This window comes from Alexandromys fortis, unplaced genomic scaffold (assembly GCF_014885135.2).
Source record: "Alexandromys fortis isolate MF-2015 unplaced genomic scaffold, M_Fortis_MF-2015_v1.1 scaffold_2_1_26212458, whole genome shotgun sequence".
In the NCBI taxonomy this organism is placed as follows: domain Eukaryota; kingdom Metazoa; phylum Chordata; class Mammalia; order Rodentia; family Cricetidae; genus Alexandromys; species Alexandromys fortis.
This window is the reverse complement of record NW_026067930.1, coordinates 8,741,583-8,759,958: the sequence shown is the minus strand read 5'-3', so window position 1 is coordinate 8,759,958 and position 18,376 is coordinate 8,741,583.

Genomic DNA, 18,376 nt, shown 5'->3' with positions numbered 1-18,376 from the left:
TCCTAGACACATAAACATTTTATAGCTGCTGTTCTTGTGTGTTCATCCACTACATCTGTTTGATCAGTCAGTCAGTAAAAAGAAATCCCGTTATGGCTTTCATTTTGAAAAGACGGAATACAGGCATTGGCTTCAAAGTTGCTGGAAGTGCTGGGGAACAAAAGAGAAGTGGGGTTTCCTTGGACCAGAGAGGTGTTTGCATACCCATTAAGGACCATTAAGGTACTGCCAGTGCAGTGGGGTCCCTGGAGTTTTCGGTGGCTACACTAAGCTGATGCCATTCTCTGGAGTATCTGCTGGAAGTTTGAGGCCCCTCACCACCCCCACTGCCTCTCTAATCCTCCTGCCCTCTCTCTCTGGATCAAACCCGAGGCCTTACATATGCTAGGTCAGTGTTCTACCATTGAGCTAGACCACAACCCAATTAACTTTATTCTTAGTTTATTTGCAACCATCTTTCCAAAATATTGATTACCGGGAAACAAACTTTATGTATTACATTATCTTGTCCATAGACATCTCAGTATTAATATTTAAAAAATAGGTATTCTGGGTTGAGAAGACAGCTCAGTTATTCAAGTACTTGCCTTGCAAACATGAGGACCTGAGCTTCCTCATGGGAACCCACAGAGAAAAAACAGGGAGGCAGGGACAGGTGACTCCCCGAGGCTTGCTGACTCACCAGGTTATCCTACTTAACCAGTTCTGGGACAGGGAGAGAACCTGTCTCCAAATGAAGGTGGCTCACATTGGAGGCATGACATCCAAGTTTGCTGTCCAACCTTGCTATGCCTCAGTTTCCTCCTCTGTGGAATGAGGATAATAATATACCCCCAGAATCCTTGTGAGGAGTCAGTGAGTTATAGCGTACGAGAAATACTGGGACTGCCCAACACATAGTAAATATACAGGTGTTAGGAATTATTTTATTCTCGTTATTACCTCCAGCCTTCCTATGTATGCCACACTCTGCTGTGTGTTACATGAAAAGACATATGTTGCCCAGATGTGCACCCTATCCCTGCCCACATCCTTCACTTGCTTACTGTACAACAATCCACCTGTAAACTGCTAAAAATGTGCCACCCTTGTCCATGTGAGAAAACTGTTTCTATGATTTTCTAGCCAAGGACCTAATTTGGAGACACTCAGTGGGGTTTTTACATGTCGTTCTAGGCTTCATAAAGTTGTAATAGAATACCCAAGGCTGGCTAAATTATAAAGAAAAGAAATACATGTCTCACCATCCTGGAGACCACAGTCAGGAAGCTGGTGAGAGCCTTTTTAGAGCATCAGAACACATTAAAGGAACCATGTGATCAAGGCAGTGAATCACTCTCTCATGATAGTGACGTCAACAATGAGGTCAGAGCTTCCATGATCTGATCTCTTTAAACTTCCCACTGACCAACACTGATGCACTGACCACAGGCCTCCAACACATAAACTTTGGGGAGCCCACAAACCATACCAGTATGGTATTAGGATTGCCTGGGTTTTCTAAGAAGTAAACACAGGGTAGGTGGAGAGAAGCTTGTGCTCCACTCTCTTGGGAGGTCACATGACTCAGGGGAATGCTGAGTCATACAAACACACCCAGGTCTATCTGTTTATAAACAATTCAGGGCAGTTCTGATTTTAGGTGTTTTAACCTGACTGCTATTTGCATCTCCCAACATGGCCATACTGAAGCACTACAAATCATCTGGCCTTTGTTTCTCTTTACGTGTGAAAGCTTGGACATACTATATGTCATCTTAATACTACACGCATAGGAAGATCACCCTCTACAATTTTGGATGCCTTCAAGGACATATTTGGAGATGTGGAATAACCATTATTGAGTTGTCTGCAGGAAAAATACCGGTCAGAAGATGGAAGTTTGTCTTTTAGAAGGGTCGGGTAGAGTTTAAGGCACGTGAGTGAACACACCTTAGAGAAGTTACTCCACCCGGTTGCCTCCCTGACTTTTACACTGCATTTTCATCTGTCTTCTATAAAATAGACTGTATCCACACTTCTTTGGTTTGTTTAGTGCATATTCCTTGTACAAAAGAGCAGGCTTCGCGCTGACCCTTGCATATGTGTGTGTCATGTACTTTGGTCACTCTTTCTTCACTTCCTTCTCTCCTCCAGCTGGTCCCTCTCACTTCACAAAGACCTATGCATCTGTTCTCGTGGCTTATTGTTGCTGGACTCCACACATGAAACAAGTCACAGGATTTTCATTTGTCTTTCTTAAAGCAGTGCTTTCTAGTTCTCCTCATTTTCCTGCAAATGTCAAGATTTCACCGTTCTTTTTGGCAGCATAAAACTCCCCCAGAATACATTCAGGATTGTCTTCATCCAGTCCTTTGTTGATGGGCATCCAGGTTGTTTCTCTTTCTAGACTATAGCAATGAATGCAGCAACAAGTACATGCCCACCCATGTATCATTTTGTGGGTTGACTTAGAGGCCTCTGGGTATGTATTTAGGAGTACCAGAGCTGAGTCATATGGCATTTTTTCTGATTTCCATAGTGACTGCACTAATTTATATTCATGACAGCAGTGTATTAGGACCAACCCCATCCTCGCCAGCATTTGGTGTTTAATTTCTTGATGATAATACCTCTTAGCCTCTTTCCCTCTAAGCCAGTGGTTCTCAACCCTCCTAATGCTACCACCCTTTAGTAGAGTTCCTCATGCTGTGGTGACTCCCAACCATAAGATTATCTTTATTGCTACTTCATAGCTGTCATTTTGCTACTGCTATGAATCTATGTAAATATCTGTGCTTTCTGATGGTTTGAGGTGACCCCTGTGAAAGGGTTCTTTGGTGCCTTCCAAGGGATCGTGACCCACAGGTTGAAACCATTGTTCTAAAGGGTCTAAGGCTAAAAAAAGTTTCTATGTCCTTCCATCCTGGTTGAGTTTTATCTTCCAGAGTGAAAGACATGGGAGACATGTTTGAATCTTCTTTTCATTGACACTGTGCTTCTCTGGGCCTTTGTCTCTTCATCTGTCAAAGTGAGAGGAGGGTGTTTGGAGATCTTTCTGGCTATAGGAACACACGACAGCAAGACCACATTCTCTGAAAGAATAACTCAGACTGGGCCCGGAAATTCAGGCAAATTAGGAAGAGCTCGGGTCCAGCTCTGACCCACTAGCCCATCCCATTCCCACTGACTGTTTTCCTCACCCCAAGTACAAAGCAGGTGTGGGCAGAGCTTACTAATGAGAGGTAGATTGAGGCCCATTTACCCTCAGAATCCCTCAAGAAACCTGTTAAAGGTTGGGTCTACTGAGAAAGGGAAAATGCATCCATGCAGAAGAAACTTTCTATGAAGGCTGAATTTTATGAGTTGACTTGCGTTGATGAAGCGTTCAGGGATCAAACACCCTGTGAAGTCTACAACTATAAATCTGGATGAGAGTCACACCCCACATAGCTGATACCCTCCCCGGGGAGGCTGGGCACCCTCCAGTTATTTGAACAAAGGAGGAAGGAGGAGGGATTTACTCCCTTTTATACACCTCACTGCCAGGGAGGCAGCACTTTGCTTCCTCTCTCCTCTTGCCCCTGAACTGAGCCTTGCCTTGTGCTATCCATCCCTTGGCACTGCAACTTCTGTGGACAGTCTACAACCACACCCTTGGTTCCTCAGACCCCCTTCCCTGGATAACAAGGATGGATCACTGCACTTCTCAAATTCCAGGACTGCAGGAGCCGAGCCTTGTAATAAATCTTATGGTTATGAGTTAGCTGTCTGAGGAAGTTGGTTATTGTGAGAAAGAAACTAGATTACAGAAGGACTCATCTGCAGGAGTCTAGAAGCATTCATAAATGCCTTATTGGCGGGGACTCTGAATGATAGAAATTCCAGAAGCCATTGCTAAAACCTCAGTGTCCTGTGCTGGGTCATTGAAATTCATCTCAGCATCGACAGCATCAGTTCACTTGCCCTGTTGCTATGACAAAAATACCTGGCCAAAAATGAGTCAAAAAAAGGAAGGTTTTACTTTTGCTCACACAGGTCTCAGTACTGTCCATAATGGTAGGAAGAGAGGGTAAAAAAGCTTGAGGCAGCTGCTCACACAGTCTTAGTCAATGCTGTGAAGAGACACCAGGGTCATGACAGTTCTTATAGAAAAAAGGTATTTAACTGGGGCTTGCTTACAGTTTCAGAGGTTCAGCCCATTGTTATCATGCTGGGGAGCATTGGCAATACACAGGCAGACATGGTGCTGGAGAAGCAGCTGAGAGCTCTACCTATAAACCCTCTGGCAGCAGGAAGAGAAAGACATTGAGTCTGTCCTGGGCCTTTGATACCTCAAAGCTTACCTACAGTGACACACTTCCTACAACAAGGCCACACCTCCTAATCCTTCCAAATAGTGCCACTTCCTGGAGACTAAGCCTTCAAACCTAGCAGCCTGGGTGGAGGTGGGGGAGCATTCTTATTTAAAGCACGGCCCATAGCCACACAGGAAACAAACTAAGATGAATACTCACACCCAACTTTATTTCCTGTTTCTGTCTAGCGTGGGGATCAAAGCCCACATTTATATCGTCTTCCCATCTCAACCTAATCTAGGAACTCCCTCACAGACCTACCTAGATGTTGTTGTTGTTTGCTTTTTTTTTTTTTTTTTTTTTTGGTTTTTCGAGACAAAGTTTCTCTGTGGCTTTGGAGCCTGTCCTGGAACTAGCTCTGTAGACCAGGCTGGTCTCTAACTCACAGAGATCCGCCTGCCGTTGCCTCCCGAGTGCTGGAATTAAAGGCGTGTGCCACCATCGCCTGGCTGTTGTTTGCTTTTTTTGTTTGTTTTCTTGAACATGGTAATTCTAAGTCAGATGAGGTTGGCAGTCAAGATTAACCATCAAGGGAATCTATGAAAGGATGTAAATGGTCCCCACGGCACCTCAGGATCAAATATCATAGTAACCTAGAAACCCTGGGAGAAGGTAGGCCCATCTAAGTCCATCATTCTTGGAGTCTTTGGTTACCAGAGTGTTTAGAAATGGAGAGAGAAGTTTCCAGTTCTCTCCGTGCCAGACAAGGCACTGTTGCTTCTGTGACAAGCTTTCATCTCCCTTACAGGTCACCCCCACCCTGTTACCCCAGGAGCCTCTGATCCTTGCATTCTTCTCTAGGCCTTTGTGGGTGTCTCATTCCTGCTGAACCGGTTATGGTGGGTAAGAAATGCTCCCCGTGAGCTTTGAGAGAAACCAAAGTTCCCACTTGGCCTTTCTCAATGGACCCACATTTTCTGTCATCCTCAGCTCAGATCAGGTTGAATGTTCCAACGTCTCTGCTCCCCCATTCCACGGTCCCCGAAACATGCCAGAGCTGTTGGTTTTGAACCCATCCGGAGCTCTGAGGAACTCCCTGGGTCTTCCTCCTGCAGCCTCCTTCCCAGTTAGACAGCGAGTGATCCTCCTGACAAGGCAGCCTCCTATTTCTGCATCTTCTCATCTGTCTTTTCCGTCCTGGAGTGTGACTGCCACCGTGCTGTTGCTCGAATCCTGGTTAAGTGGAGGAACCTGTGAGTGATTTTACAAGATATTGGTAAGATAATGGGTGGTTCAAATGGGCCTTTGGCAACTTAAAATGTATGAATAAGTTATTTTTATACAGTACACCCCTGGGTCCAAAATATCCTTAAGGCTTAAGGTCTTAACGCGAGTCTTCTTTTTACCTCTCAATTCCTCTCTTCAGAGATTGATGCCCATGGAATGTTTCTTCTGTTTTGAGACATTTCCCTTTTAAATGTTTTACACAGTTGGAGAAATGCCATACAAATTGCTCATAAAAAAATGTAAAATGAAAAATCAAAAGACTTGTGCACTCTAAAAAGAAACCAGACTATAAAGCAATGATCGCTTAGTTTTTAGGTTTGCTTCTTTCAACAATATAATGAGTACAAGGAAGAGTTTTATAGCATTCACACACACACACATGCAATTTTAATTAGAATGTGTCAGGCTGCTCCACAACAATGCACTTTGAACCCTCAGAGTCTTGACACAATACAAGGTTGCTTCTTGCACAAAAAAAAAAAAAAAAAAAAAAAAAAAAAAAAAAAAAAAAAAAAAAAAACTGGTATAGGTCAGACAAACACCCATGATGACTCTCTTCTGGGAAGTCATGTCCACTTCCTCCCCGATCTCGGCAAATTTTATGTTATCATTTCATCATGTGGCCACGAAGGTCCTAAAAAGAGGAGACAGAGAGAGAGAATTTTCCAGGGCCTTTTATACTCAGACTGAGAAATGGCACGTAGAACTCCCAGCCACGTGTGCTGGCCGGTGCTCCTGTGACCTCAGCGTGACTGTGCTGGAGTGGGCAGCACTATTCTGCTGTGGGTCCGGAAGAGGAAACAGCATGCTGAGCACAGAGTATTGTGTTTGCTCTACAAAACCAGACCGTAAATCTATAAACACAGAAAATGAAAACACCATTAGAAAGTGACTTTGTCTATGAGCACATTATGAGTAATTTCTTGTTGTTATGTACCTTGCAAATATTTTACTGGTGTATCAGCCAAACAATGGAAAACATTTTTAAAACAAGAAAAATATCTTGATATTTTCTGTGCCTTTGACATTTCAAACAAAAGCACACCTTTTTTTTGTCTGAGGATGTGGCTCAGTTGGTGGAGCGCGTACCTAGCACTCATGAGGTCCTGAGTTCCATCTCTAGCACCATAAGAAGGTGCATGGAGACACAGACCTGTAGTCCCACCCTGCACTTGGGAGTTCAAGGAAAGGCAGAATTACATATAACCCTGTCTCAAAAAAGAAAAAGACAGAGGAAGACAGAGGGGAGGAAGGGAAAGAAGCAGACAGGCAAGAACAAGAACACACCCATTTTGAAGTTTATAAGACTAAGCAGGAGAGGATCAAATGAAGGCCCAGTGCCTTCCAAATCCAAGTTTTCTCTGATTCCAACATTCAGCTGCCCCTTGCTTCCTAACCAACTTATTTCAGTTTGTTTATAAGAAGAAACATGACTGATACCCTTGGCTTCTTTGCCCTTTTCCTTATTTGCTTAGAAGGCATTCCCAATGATCAGAGTTTTTCAGCAGAACTGTGGAAGGTGACAAACCCAAACTAAATGGCCCTGTCTGCAGCCTCTTGAATGTCACAATGAAGTCCCGAGGAGAGAATAGGTCTGGAGCCTACAGGAACAAGCCCCAGCAGGAACATGCAGCTCTCGCTTTCCCAAGAGGGCAGATCTGACGCCAATCTTCACCCAGGCCAAACTGTGAATGGAAGCTGAGCCCAAGGGCCGAGACACATGAGCTCTGCCAAGCACTGCAAAATAACCTGTTATTCCCTCAGTGGACACACCATGAGACTGTCTCCCCCGCGCCACTGATGCCTGTAGGCTTAAGAGTAAACAGGAGAAATTGATGCAGATCTTTTGGATGCTAGTCCCAACTCAGAGGTTAAAAGGAAGAGATGGGCACTCAGATCATTGAAACACCCATGTTCTTTGAGCCTGTGGCTTCTCTTTGGATGGGATGCTGTCAGGTTTTGTTCCAGATTCTCAATGAATCTGGATCATTGATCCCAATGTGATCATTAATTCTTTTACTTGTTGTACAACACAGGTAGAGTGTTGTGCAAGGTAAGCTCCATGACATGGATTTGGAATCATGTCATGGGTAATTTGCCTCCTCCATCCAAATCCATATGGTGAAGCCCTAAACTCTGGTATCTCCACTGGGAGACAGATCTTCATCATGGTGATCCCTTAAGTGTTATCATCTGATCCATGCCAATTTCACAGTGAGTGATGTCCAGAGGAGAAATGGAGGTTAAGGCAGAGATGGGTTGGCAGAGGGCTGCAGGAACACACCAAGAGAGGACCCTGCCTGCAAGCCAGGAAGGGAGGACTCAGCCCTGAGGCCCTTGATCTTGGACTTCCAGCCTCCAAACTTATGAAAGAATATTTTGTTGCTACAGAAGCCAGTGATACTTGCTTACTATAGTCCTCATATAGCAATGTATGAGATCCCCACCTCTGGGACAAAGTACCGGGTGTCCACAGTTCTGTGAGTTGTGTGAGCATGTATCAGGGTCAGAGGCTGACCCTGGTTGTCTGCCTCAGTCATTTTCCACCTTGTCTTTTAAGTAAGCCCAGAGCTCACTAAACTCCACCTACCCACAGTAGCATTAGGGTGACAATGACACATTGTTTCACTTGACTTTTAGATGGGTCTGAGATCAGAACTGAGGACCTCATTCTTGCAGGGCAAGCACTTTATTGACTGAGCCATCTTGCTGAGTCTTGTAAAACAAAAGGTTATTTGCGTGGGCTGCCCCATGCAGTGTGTGAGGTGTCCTGTGTTGCCAAGACCCAGCTTGCACAACCTCTCTGACCTCCCGGCTGCCCTGCCAGGTCATCTGGTCCATTGACCATGCTCACACACATTGAAAGACCTGGTCGATGTCTAGGACATGGCTTAGAAACTGGGGCATAGATCACTATCGATTAGTGGAGATGAGGCAGGCAAGGTCACGGGAAGTTCATTTATCCATTCACCCAGTTATTCATCCAGTCAAGAAACTGGTTCAGAGCCAGCGATTACTGACCCGGAGGGTGGAAGATAAATGAGAGTTGGTCCCTATGCTCAGATGCTCACCATCACACACCCAAAGATATGGTGCTGGCTTCCCACCAATATGTGTGCTGTCCAGAGTGGATCATGACTTGAGGGGGGAAGAAAAGCCAGTACCTTACTAATCCAGGCTGGAAGAGAGGAGAACAGGCAGAGGGACATACAGTGGGGGCATGTATAGCAATGCTGGTGTTTTTTCCTTGTATTCTCTCCCCACCAGAATCTCAAGACACAGCACAGGTTAATCTGAAATTCACAGTTCTCCTCCCCTGGCCTTCTGAGTGCAGAGGTTGCAGACAAGTGTCCCTACACTGGGCTAGGAATGCTGATCTCTCCTGGGGCTCTTGTTTGAGACAAAGAGATTCAGGTAACACCAGCTTTATCTTCCCAAGGCTCCCAGAGCCTCGGCAGAGTCTGCTTTTATAAATGGGGAAGTCGTGCAGAACAAGATGAGGCAACGCCGTGTGACAAGGAGTTGGTGAGGGTGCTGGAAATGAGGCTCGGCACACTTTGCCAGCATTGTGTAAAGCCCCGAGTTTGAAACTCAGCACCTCGGGGTTAGGTGTGAGGTCCAGAACCCAACACCGGAGAGGAATCACAACTCCAGGCTTCGCTGCCACTGCTAGAGATGGGCCCAGGCTGTCCAGGTAGAGGACACTGCCGCAGGAAAACGTGGCTGTGGGAGGGGGACCTGGAAGAGACTGCAGCCCAGAGTCATGCCAAATGGCTTCACTGAGCTGTTCTTAATTCCCAAAAGAGGTTAAGGAACTTGTAACGGTGCTGGGAAACTGGGGACGAACTACAGAAGCTGGAATTCTTCTTTGCAAGGCTAGCCTCCTGGGTCCTGGGAAACCTTGCAGCCAAGGTCATTTGGCCATTGGGGGTAGAGGTCCGGGGAGATGGGAGAGAGGGCTCGTGTGCCTCTTTTCTATTTTTCTTCTTCTAGTTAAATACAAACCAAATAATAAATGAGCTGCCGCGGTTCTCAGGACATGTGGTAGCAGCAGCTGGGCGTGTGTGCTGATCTCTGGTGGAACTCCTCAATAGATGGGGCCACAGCAGGGGAATGTTTAACCAGGGAGGGTGCAGGGAATCCGTGTTCCCCAGAGCTCAAGCAGCAGCAGTGACCTTGGGCCTTCCAGAAAATGCTGAGCAGGGTTTCTACTGCTCAGAACCCCCTCCACTGTCCAACCAAGGCCTGGGCTTTGCTCAGATCTGCCCATACAGACAAGACCTAGCAGAGCCTCAGAGTGATCTGAGAGATGATCCTAAGTTGACCCAAGGCCAGCAGAGGAGGGGATCAGAGGAACAACACACTTTTCCAAAAGACTCTCTGGGCTGATATGGTGGTTAGTGTCCAAGGAAATCTTGTCTCAACTAAAGAAGAGGTCTCAGGAGTAGACAGCAGGGAGAGCCCAGTGAGGGAGTATAGTGGGGAACTTTGTGTAGGAAAATGGCTGGGATTTGGAATTTGGAAATTGAATTCAGTTCAGGCTGATGGGTGATTAGAGACAGAATGTGAGAGAGAAAAAATGGCCAAGGTCACATAACCTCAGCACACTCCCCTACTAAGAGGCTTTGGGGAGGGACTTCATGTCCCTTCATGAGGAGATTGGTTGCCTACTAATGATGGACAAGGAGGTAATAGATCCTTAGGGTATTCATGGTACTGGCACAGCAAGTGAATCTCTTCTGGGCTGAGGATGATTGGTTCAGCCCCACGGGGTGCCGCCTGAGCATTGGAATCTATCCAATACCTTAGAGCTCATCAGATTACACACTGTAGCTGCTCTGCAAACCATATCCTCTTGCAAGCTTCATTCTCAACTCTTTGTGTTGTGACATTCCACACCTGGTCCTTCAGGTAAGGAGGGATGTCCCATGCCCTGTGACAGGATAGCAAACAGTTGAGGCTGGAATCTTGGCCCATCCCTTTAACATGAGGATGGTCATAACTGTCCACGGGCTGCCGTGAGCAAGAGATAAGCCTCTACAATGGTTAACTAGGGAGAGAATGTTTTACCAGCCATTAGCTTTTATCTAAATTCTACCTGTGACCATAGTGAAAGGTGCTGACCCTTTCCTCACTCCGCATCCCCAAGGCTTCTTCACAGGCCGGAAGACAGTGCAGCCTGCAGATCACACAGCTTTGTTTACTGGAGACCAGGAGGCCTCCAGCTGAAGCCTCTAGCAACAGCTTGACTAACTTGGGTACTCCCATCACTACATACCACCGTGGTCTTCTCTGTATGGAACACGCCCTGTCACATGAGGGTATCCAAAGCGTCCCATCCTTTCTTGCAACTGTAGGCCAAGTCCAGGACCTCATCAACTTCCAGTTGATGCCCAGCCACTTCCTGCCTCCTCTATTCTGGTATCTTGGCCACCCAAGGTGGCAGGTTCAGGTTAATGTAGGCTCAGAGTGTTGAATAAGATCAAATCTCAGAGTTGTAAATCACCTTGAGTTATCTGTTCCATTCAGTGACATCTGACACCAGTGTTTCTTCCAGTTTCCTCCCCACCCGCATCCAGAACAGCTGTTCCAGGCTGAGCAGCAGTGTGCAGTCAAAGGGAAGGGAAGAAAGAGCAGACACGGGTTCTTTCCTACTGCTTCCTGCCACTGTGACAGATGCTGGTCTGGCTGGCACTGCCCATTGCCATGAAACCTGAGCCCTCTGAAATTGAGCCAAATTAATATTCCCCTTCGAAGCTGTTTGCCACAGACAGTTCACTAGTGTCAAGAAAGTAACTATTACACAGCTTCATATGACCCACAAACATGCATGTGTTCCTTTCTCTATTTTGTATACACACACACACACACACACACACACCTGTGTGTTCCAGTAAAAGTCCTTACCTGACAGGTTGAAGTTAGCATCTCTGTCTACATTAACTCCATGCAGAGAGGACTGGGGCAGAATTATTGCTGCCTCTGGGCTTAGAATGCCAACTCCGCAGTTCTCCCTGTCTCCTGGTCTCCACATGCTGGGAATCTGAACTCAGGTCCTCATGTTTGCCCTACAGCACTTAAGAATTCCAGCCATCTTCCCAGTCCCTTCATCTTTTTGTTTGCTTGTTTTGTTGGTCAGAGTGTTGGGATGGAGTGGGGGAGGGGCTTACTGTACATACATGAAGATGAAAACAGCTTTTAGCGAAAAGGTAAAGTGATCTGTGATGATGCCTGCACCCATCCAGCCCACAGTGCCTGCACCCCTCCAGTCCACGGTGGCTGTACCCCTCCAGCCCACGGTGGCTGCACCCCTCCAGCCCACGGTGGCTGCACCCTTCCAGCCCACGGTGGCTACCTGTCTCTGGAGATAAGGTCTGTCCACTTGTGCTGGGGTCTCTTTCCCTGACTAGCCTTGGAGCAGCTGCCAACACAACAACCCTACACACACACACACACACACACACACACACACACGCAGCCCAGGCAGTCAGCTGCCCTGGGTCAAATCTGGAATGCGTTGTTTCGTTGTGTAATTAACAGTATTCACTTTTAGGGCCTGACTTGGGGCTGGGTGCCAAGAGCATTCCTGAGGGGTCAGAGGGAGCCTGTTTACTGGGGCAGGAAGCTCCTGCCAGGAGCTCAGCAAGCCTCTCTGGGCCCTGCTGTATTCCAGGCCTAGAGAATCACAGAGATGGGGGTAGGGATGGGGGAGGGAGTGAATTGTAAGAGAACTTATGTGGGAAGGTCAGTGCTAATCAATGAAGAATGAGAACAGAGGACACAGAGGGTGGCTCCATGGACCATGAGGACCAATGTCCCCTCTATCCTGAAGAGTGGGCCATTTGTAAAGATACTTTTCAGATCCAAAGAGTATTTTAAAAAAAGAAAATAGCTTACTCTTTCTTCCTTTCAAAACTACAAAGGGCTGCAGATTGTGCCTGTTAAACAACACAGGGTCCTCATAAAGCACCCACGTGGACCATGAACATTTGCCCCGCCCCCAGCATTTTCTCCTGGGTTTCAGAATAACAGCACCCATGAGAGCTCACGCACCACTGGGGCTGTACCCAGGCCTCATACAGAGCCTGTGGGTCCAATCCTCACAGTGCTGATGGTCCCAAGTGTGCATTTTACACAAGGGACTGGTCACTTTAGACGGGAAGGATGAGATGAGTCTGGAGTCACAATAGGATAACCTGGATCCCTTTCCGAGCACTTGCTTGACCCAATGGCAGAAAGTTCAGTAAATCATCACCTTCATTAGAAGCCAGAATTTGCTCAGATGGAGTCCACTCTCGGCGGCCATCAATGGGACAGGTAGTACTGCATGTGGTATTCTTGCCTGGAATTCCAAAGCTAGGGAGGTGGAGGCAGGAGGATTTGGAGGTCAAGGTTAGTCTTGAGTTTTTAAGAACTTGTTTCAACAAAACTCATTAACCAACCAAGCAAACATAAGAAAAAAGAAACTGTGGTGGTGTTTGTCAAGTTTCCGAGATCTAGAACCATCTGAAAAGAGAGCCTCATTAGAGGAATTATCTAGATTAGTGGTTCTCAACCTATAGGTCACAACTGCCTTGATAACCCCCATCTCCAAAAATATTTATATTTCTATTCACAGCAGTAGCAAAATTATAATTGTGAAGCAGCAACAAAAATAATTTTATGGTTGGGGTTATCACAACATGAAGATGTATTAAAAGGTCCCAGCACCAGGAAGGTTGTGAACCTCTGATCTAGATCAAGTTAGTTTGCAAAGTGTCCGAGAGGATTTTCTTGGTTGTTGGTTGAAGAGGGGATGACCCAATCTCAGGGTGGGTGACACCATTTCATGGGCTGGGCTCTGAACAGTATAAGAGTGATGAAAGCCAGCTCAACACAAGAGAGCAAGCAAGATGCTTTTATCCTCTCTCTGTTCCTGACGGTGGATGTAATGTGACTAGCTGCTTGGGTTCCTGCCTTGCCTGACATGGATTGTGACCTGTGATTGTAAGTCATACAAACCCATTCCTTCTCTTTGCTGCTTCATAAAAGCAGCTAGGGCAGAAACCAAAGAAAATGATTAAATATGCAAAGTGGGGAACAATAGAGGGTAACAGAGTGGAGAAGAAAGATAAAATATAGCCTGTCTTCTCTTGAGTAGAATCTGAAGATGTATGTGTAAATGTGTGTGTGTGTTGCGTATGTGTGCTGTGAAAGCAGAAGGGGAATGTTTGGGGAAGAAAGGGAACCAGTGAGAATGGGAGAGGGGAATGAGGATGAGCAAGACCAATGATACATATATATAAAAATATCTTGTTTTCTATTCTAAAAAAATCATTAAAAAAAAGAACTAGCATCTGCTCAACACACATCTCCATGAAAACGTTATTCTGTGAGCTGCGCACACTGCTCTCCAAGCTGGTCTGGTGCCATTTTCATGGTTGTCACAACAGGTCACCTTGCTTTCAGGAGGATGCTGTGCTCTGAGTTTCAGCATCCCCTAGCTAGTTTGCCTGGTCTCCTCCAAGGGCAGTTTGCAGTTTCTTCCTTTCTACTCTATAAGCAGTATCTAAAGGAGGTCTGACAGAGGCTGTGGAGCTCCAACCAGGCTGCTTTCTACAAGAGGGATACTGAGTAAATGGTTTGCACATGCGTACCTGCCTAAGGGCTCCCCTGACTTCTTGAGGGACTGGAGAAGCCAGCAGAGCTTCACTGCTTCCTTCCCCAGTCCCAGTGTAACTGGGAAGAACCGTACTTCATAGCTTCAGTGTGCTTGGCCTTTTCCATTGCCCTGTGGATGACTTGGAGAAGCTTTTGATTTGAAAATAAAGCGTCAGGCTCAGGAACAGCACAAACTGCATGTGGGCAGCACCATCCTCTGGGGACACTGGGTTGGGCCTGGCAGTTCTGGTATGTAAGCTACACATAGCTGCCACATACACACACAGCCAAGAGAGCAGATACTAGCTGTACGCAGCCTCTGTACCCCACAGTCAGGCCCTTGTATAGTGCACAGCTTAGCCTGCCTTTCAGTCTGGTCAGCGCCCTAAAGGTGTTCCTGAGCTGCCGGCACTCAAACTCTGGTATGGGAGGTCCTTCTGTCTATGTGTTGCTTTTTATCAGTTAATGAATAAAGAAACTGGTTTGGCCTATAGCAATGTAGAACTTAGTTAGGTGAAGAAAGCTAGGCTGGATGCTGGGAGAAAGAGGGCGGAGTCAGGGAGAAGCCATGGAGCCACTGCCAGAGACAGAAGCGCTGAAACTTTGCTGGTAGGCCACAACCTCGTGGTGATGCATAGATTAATGGAAATGGGTTAAATTAAGATGCAAAAGCTAGCCAATAAGAAGCAGTGATTTAATTAATACAGTTTCTGTGTAGTTATTTCAGGAGTCTGGGCAGCTGGGAAACAAACAAGTGGCCTTCCTACAGCAAAACCCATCTTTAATTTCTAGTTGTTCTATGCCCTTAGACAAGGTCTTTATAGTCTTTGTTTCAATTTCTTGGTGTGAAGTTGATTCTTGCTGGAAATCACAGCGTCTGCCTTATATAATGCAGCCAGAGACTGAAGTTAAAATACTGGAACCTTCTGAGAGGACCTGGAGTGTAAGGACCCCTTGGCATCTGCTATCAGGCTGCCAACAATGTCCCTGCTTCTGTGTACGTATCCCTGCCATTTTACCCCCCACTACCCTCACCTTTCCTCTCACACCACAAAAGCCTTCTTTGCTTTGTAAGGTAGCAGATGTTCTTGGAAATATTGCCATGTGGGAATCAGAAGGGGATGGATCTGGTGTCCCAGCTCCTTTTCTCCATCCCACTGACTTTCAGCACCCTTTGGACAGGACCACCTGTCCTCCATAGTGTGGAACTTTGCTCGTGTCTGCTATCTGTCTATAGGGGTGCCTTGCAGGGGGCTCGCAGAGGATGTTTTCCTACAGCTGCCATGATTCTGGGGCCCAGAAGCTGCATCAGGAGTATGTGAGGCCTGGGGGGTGTGTGGGGGGTGGGGAAGGGCTATAAAGAAGTAACCATAGAGGGCCAACACAGAGCTGCATGGCGTGGCTGCCCCTGCTGAGATGTAGGACATGACTCCATGTGCTGAGGTGTAGGGCCTTCGCATCCAGTTCTGCTCACTGTCCAAGACCCAGCCCCATCTCCTGGTAGCCTGGTCCCTACATCTTCCCCCAGTGCTTAACTCAGTCCTTCCTACAGGTGCCAACCTGGGTTTTTAACCTTAGTTGCTTTATTATTGTAGGGAGATTGAACAATTTCTACGGGCAGAGGTTGGGGTAATGCAAGGCACGCAGGGTGGAGGCACAGGCAGTGAAAATGTTATACAGGCATAAGTTTGTGAGGTTCAGTTTCCAGGTCCCCTTGAAGGGGACAATGCCACCTCTATGAGTTTATCTCCTTGGCAGTGTCACCATTTATGCATACCTACTCTGTCCCACTTAGCACTGGGTGGCCACATGGCCCACCCCTTGGTCCTTAGGACAATATTTTAGTCACTTTTCCTTTTGCTGGGATAAAATATCCTGATCAAAGCAACTTAAAGGACAAATCAAAGCTCACAGTTTAAGGGTGCAGCCCATTCTGGGGAAAGTCAAAGCAGAGGACATTCCAAGAAACTGCTCAGATTGTCTCCCAGGCAGGAGGCAGGGGTACTGGCCTCACTTTCTCCTTTTTTATACAGTCAGGAACGCTGGCCTAGGGAGCACTGGCCCCCACACTTACAATGGGTCTTTCTACCTAAGCCTCAGCTAGATAGAAAATCCCTCACAAGCTTCCATGGGGGGAGGGAGAATAGTGGACTAAATAACACCTCACAGGTGTGTTGGGAGGCTTGCCTCCTAGGTGATCCCAGATCCTGGGGAGATGGCAATCAACAGTAACCAAGAAAGCCAGGAAAGCCTGAAAAGATACAGTAGAGACCCACAGGCAGCCTGGCCCACATTCCTTGTCTTTCCCTAGGGGCAGGAGACTCATTGCACAAGGTGGCTCTGAGTCACAAGCTTGGGCCCCATAGGCCCCTTAACCTCCAGGCTCTGGTGTGCATTGCGCAGACTCAGCAAATTTTGAATATCTCAGCCTGGGAGGAGCAAGCAGCCCAGCATTGCTGTAGCTGTCGCCTCTAGGCCTGAAAGATCCATTGCTTATTGCCACGCAGAACTATGGGCTGTGGTGATGGACAGAAGCCATGCCCTGTAGTCATGGCAATGAAGTCTGCAACAGACAGACTCATTGCATCACCTCCTGCTGCTCCCGGGGTGCACATGGTCTTAGGGTGCTCAAAGGAGTGTATAAGAGATAGAAGTTGATTAAGGATGGGACTCCAGGAACATAGCTTTTCAAAATTGCCAGTCATGCTGGAATGAACTTTTTAGCGGTACAATTACCTCAGTTACCCATGCTCCTGTGAGTCACCCCTTATCCATGCGTCTGTAAGTAGCCCACAACCTGGGGCTCTATTGTATGTAGCCCACCATCCATGCTCCTGAATTCACCCTTACCATGGCTCCCGTGTATAATGCTCAACCAGGCTCCTGGGGGTAACCCTAATCCAGGCTCCTGGGGGTAGCCCTAATATTCACCGATTCACCAAGCTGGACTTGGGTAGACTCATTTTTTTCAGTCTGTCAGCGCCCTATCTTGAATATCCCAAGTTTTCCCAAGGAAAGTTATACAAGTACCAGGTCCTGCTAGGCCCTGAAACTAGGCCTGGATGGACAGGTCGGGGGCCAGGTTTGAAACTGTGTTTATTCTACTCAGGCTGTAGCCCTGAAATTGTTCCCCTCCCCCTCACCACCCTCCCACCCCTACCCCTCACCCCTGGGTCTGGGTGTCATTTTACTGTGTTTGCCTGGAGGATTTAGAAACCAGGTGAAGAGCACCTGGCTCAGATCCCCCACCAGATAGTGGTAGGAAACTCCCACTGAGTTTGTTCTAGGGCGATTGCAGGACAGTGACATACCACACAGGGACCTCCCAGTCCCGTGATGACCATCCCATGAGCCACTCTGATCCCAGGCTCCTGAAAAACACAAGACCTGACCATTTCCATCCATCTGGCTGTTTGGTCTACAGGCTGTGTTTATATGATTATTCCAAAGAAGGGCTAGTCCCTACACATAAAAATCGTGACATAAAAGTAGTGTCTGAATCCCTGTTCTCCTGTGGCCACTGCCTGCAGTTATTGTGATATGTCTGTAGGTTATTTCTGCTGATTTTTGAGGACTCTTTCTGTCTGTCTGTCTCTCTCTGTCATTCTCTCTCTCTCTGAGTGTGTGTGTGTGTGTGTGACAGAGAGAGAGAGAGAGAGAGAGAGAGAGAGAGAGAGAGAGAGAGAGAGTTGAGGTTTCCCTAGCAACAGCCCGAAAGATGTCAAATGCTTCTGCGGGTCTCTACAGCCACCACACAGAATGCTCCCATCTCTTAAACTGCCCCCAAAAGAGATTTCAGTTTGGGATGGTGCAAAACAAGGCCAAAAACATTAGTTCCTATAAAACTGTTGTTCTTCACCCCAGTGGGTTCTTTCCTCTGTCATGGACTGTTTGGGGGGGGCATTGTAACTCTAGGACCCTAGTTCTGGGCTGAGTGATCCTGGAAAAGTCACCTAATTACTCTGAGTGTTACTGCCTTTGCTTGATAATGCCATATATTCATCTAGATGCCGAGGATGAATAAACAGCTATGCTTTAAAAAAGAAAGCCATACTACAATAAACAATATTTGGTTTGAATTCTTTTTTCTTCCTTGTTGTTAGAAATAATATCCTCTAATATCCTTTCTCTCTCTCTCTCTCTCTCTCTCTCTCTCTCTCTCTCTCTCTCTC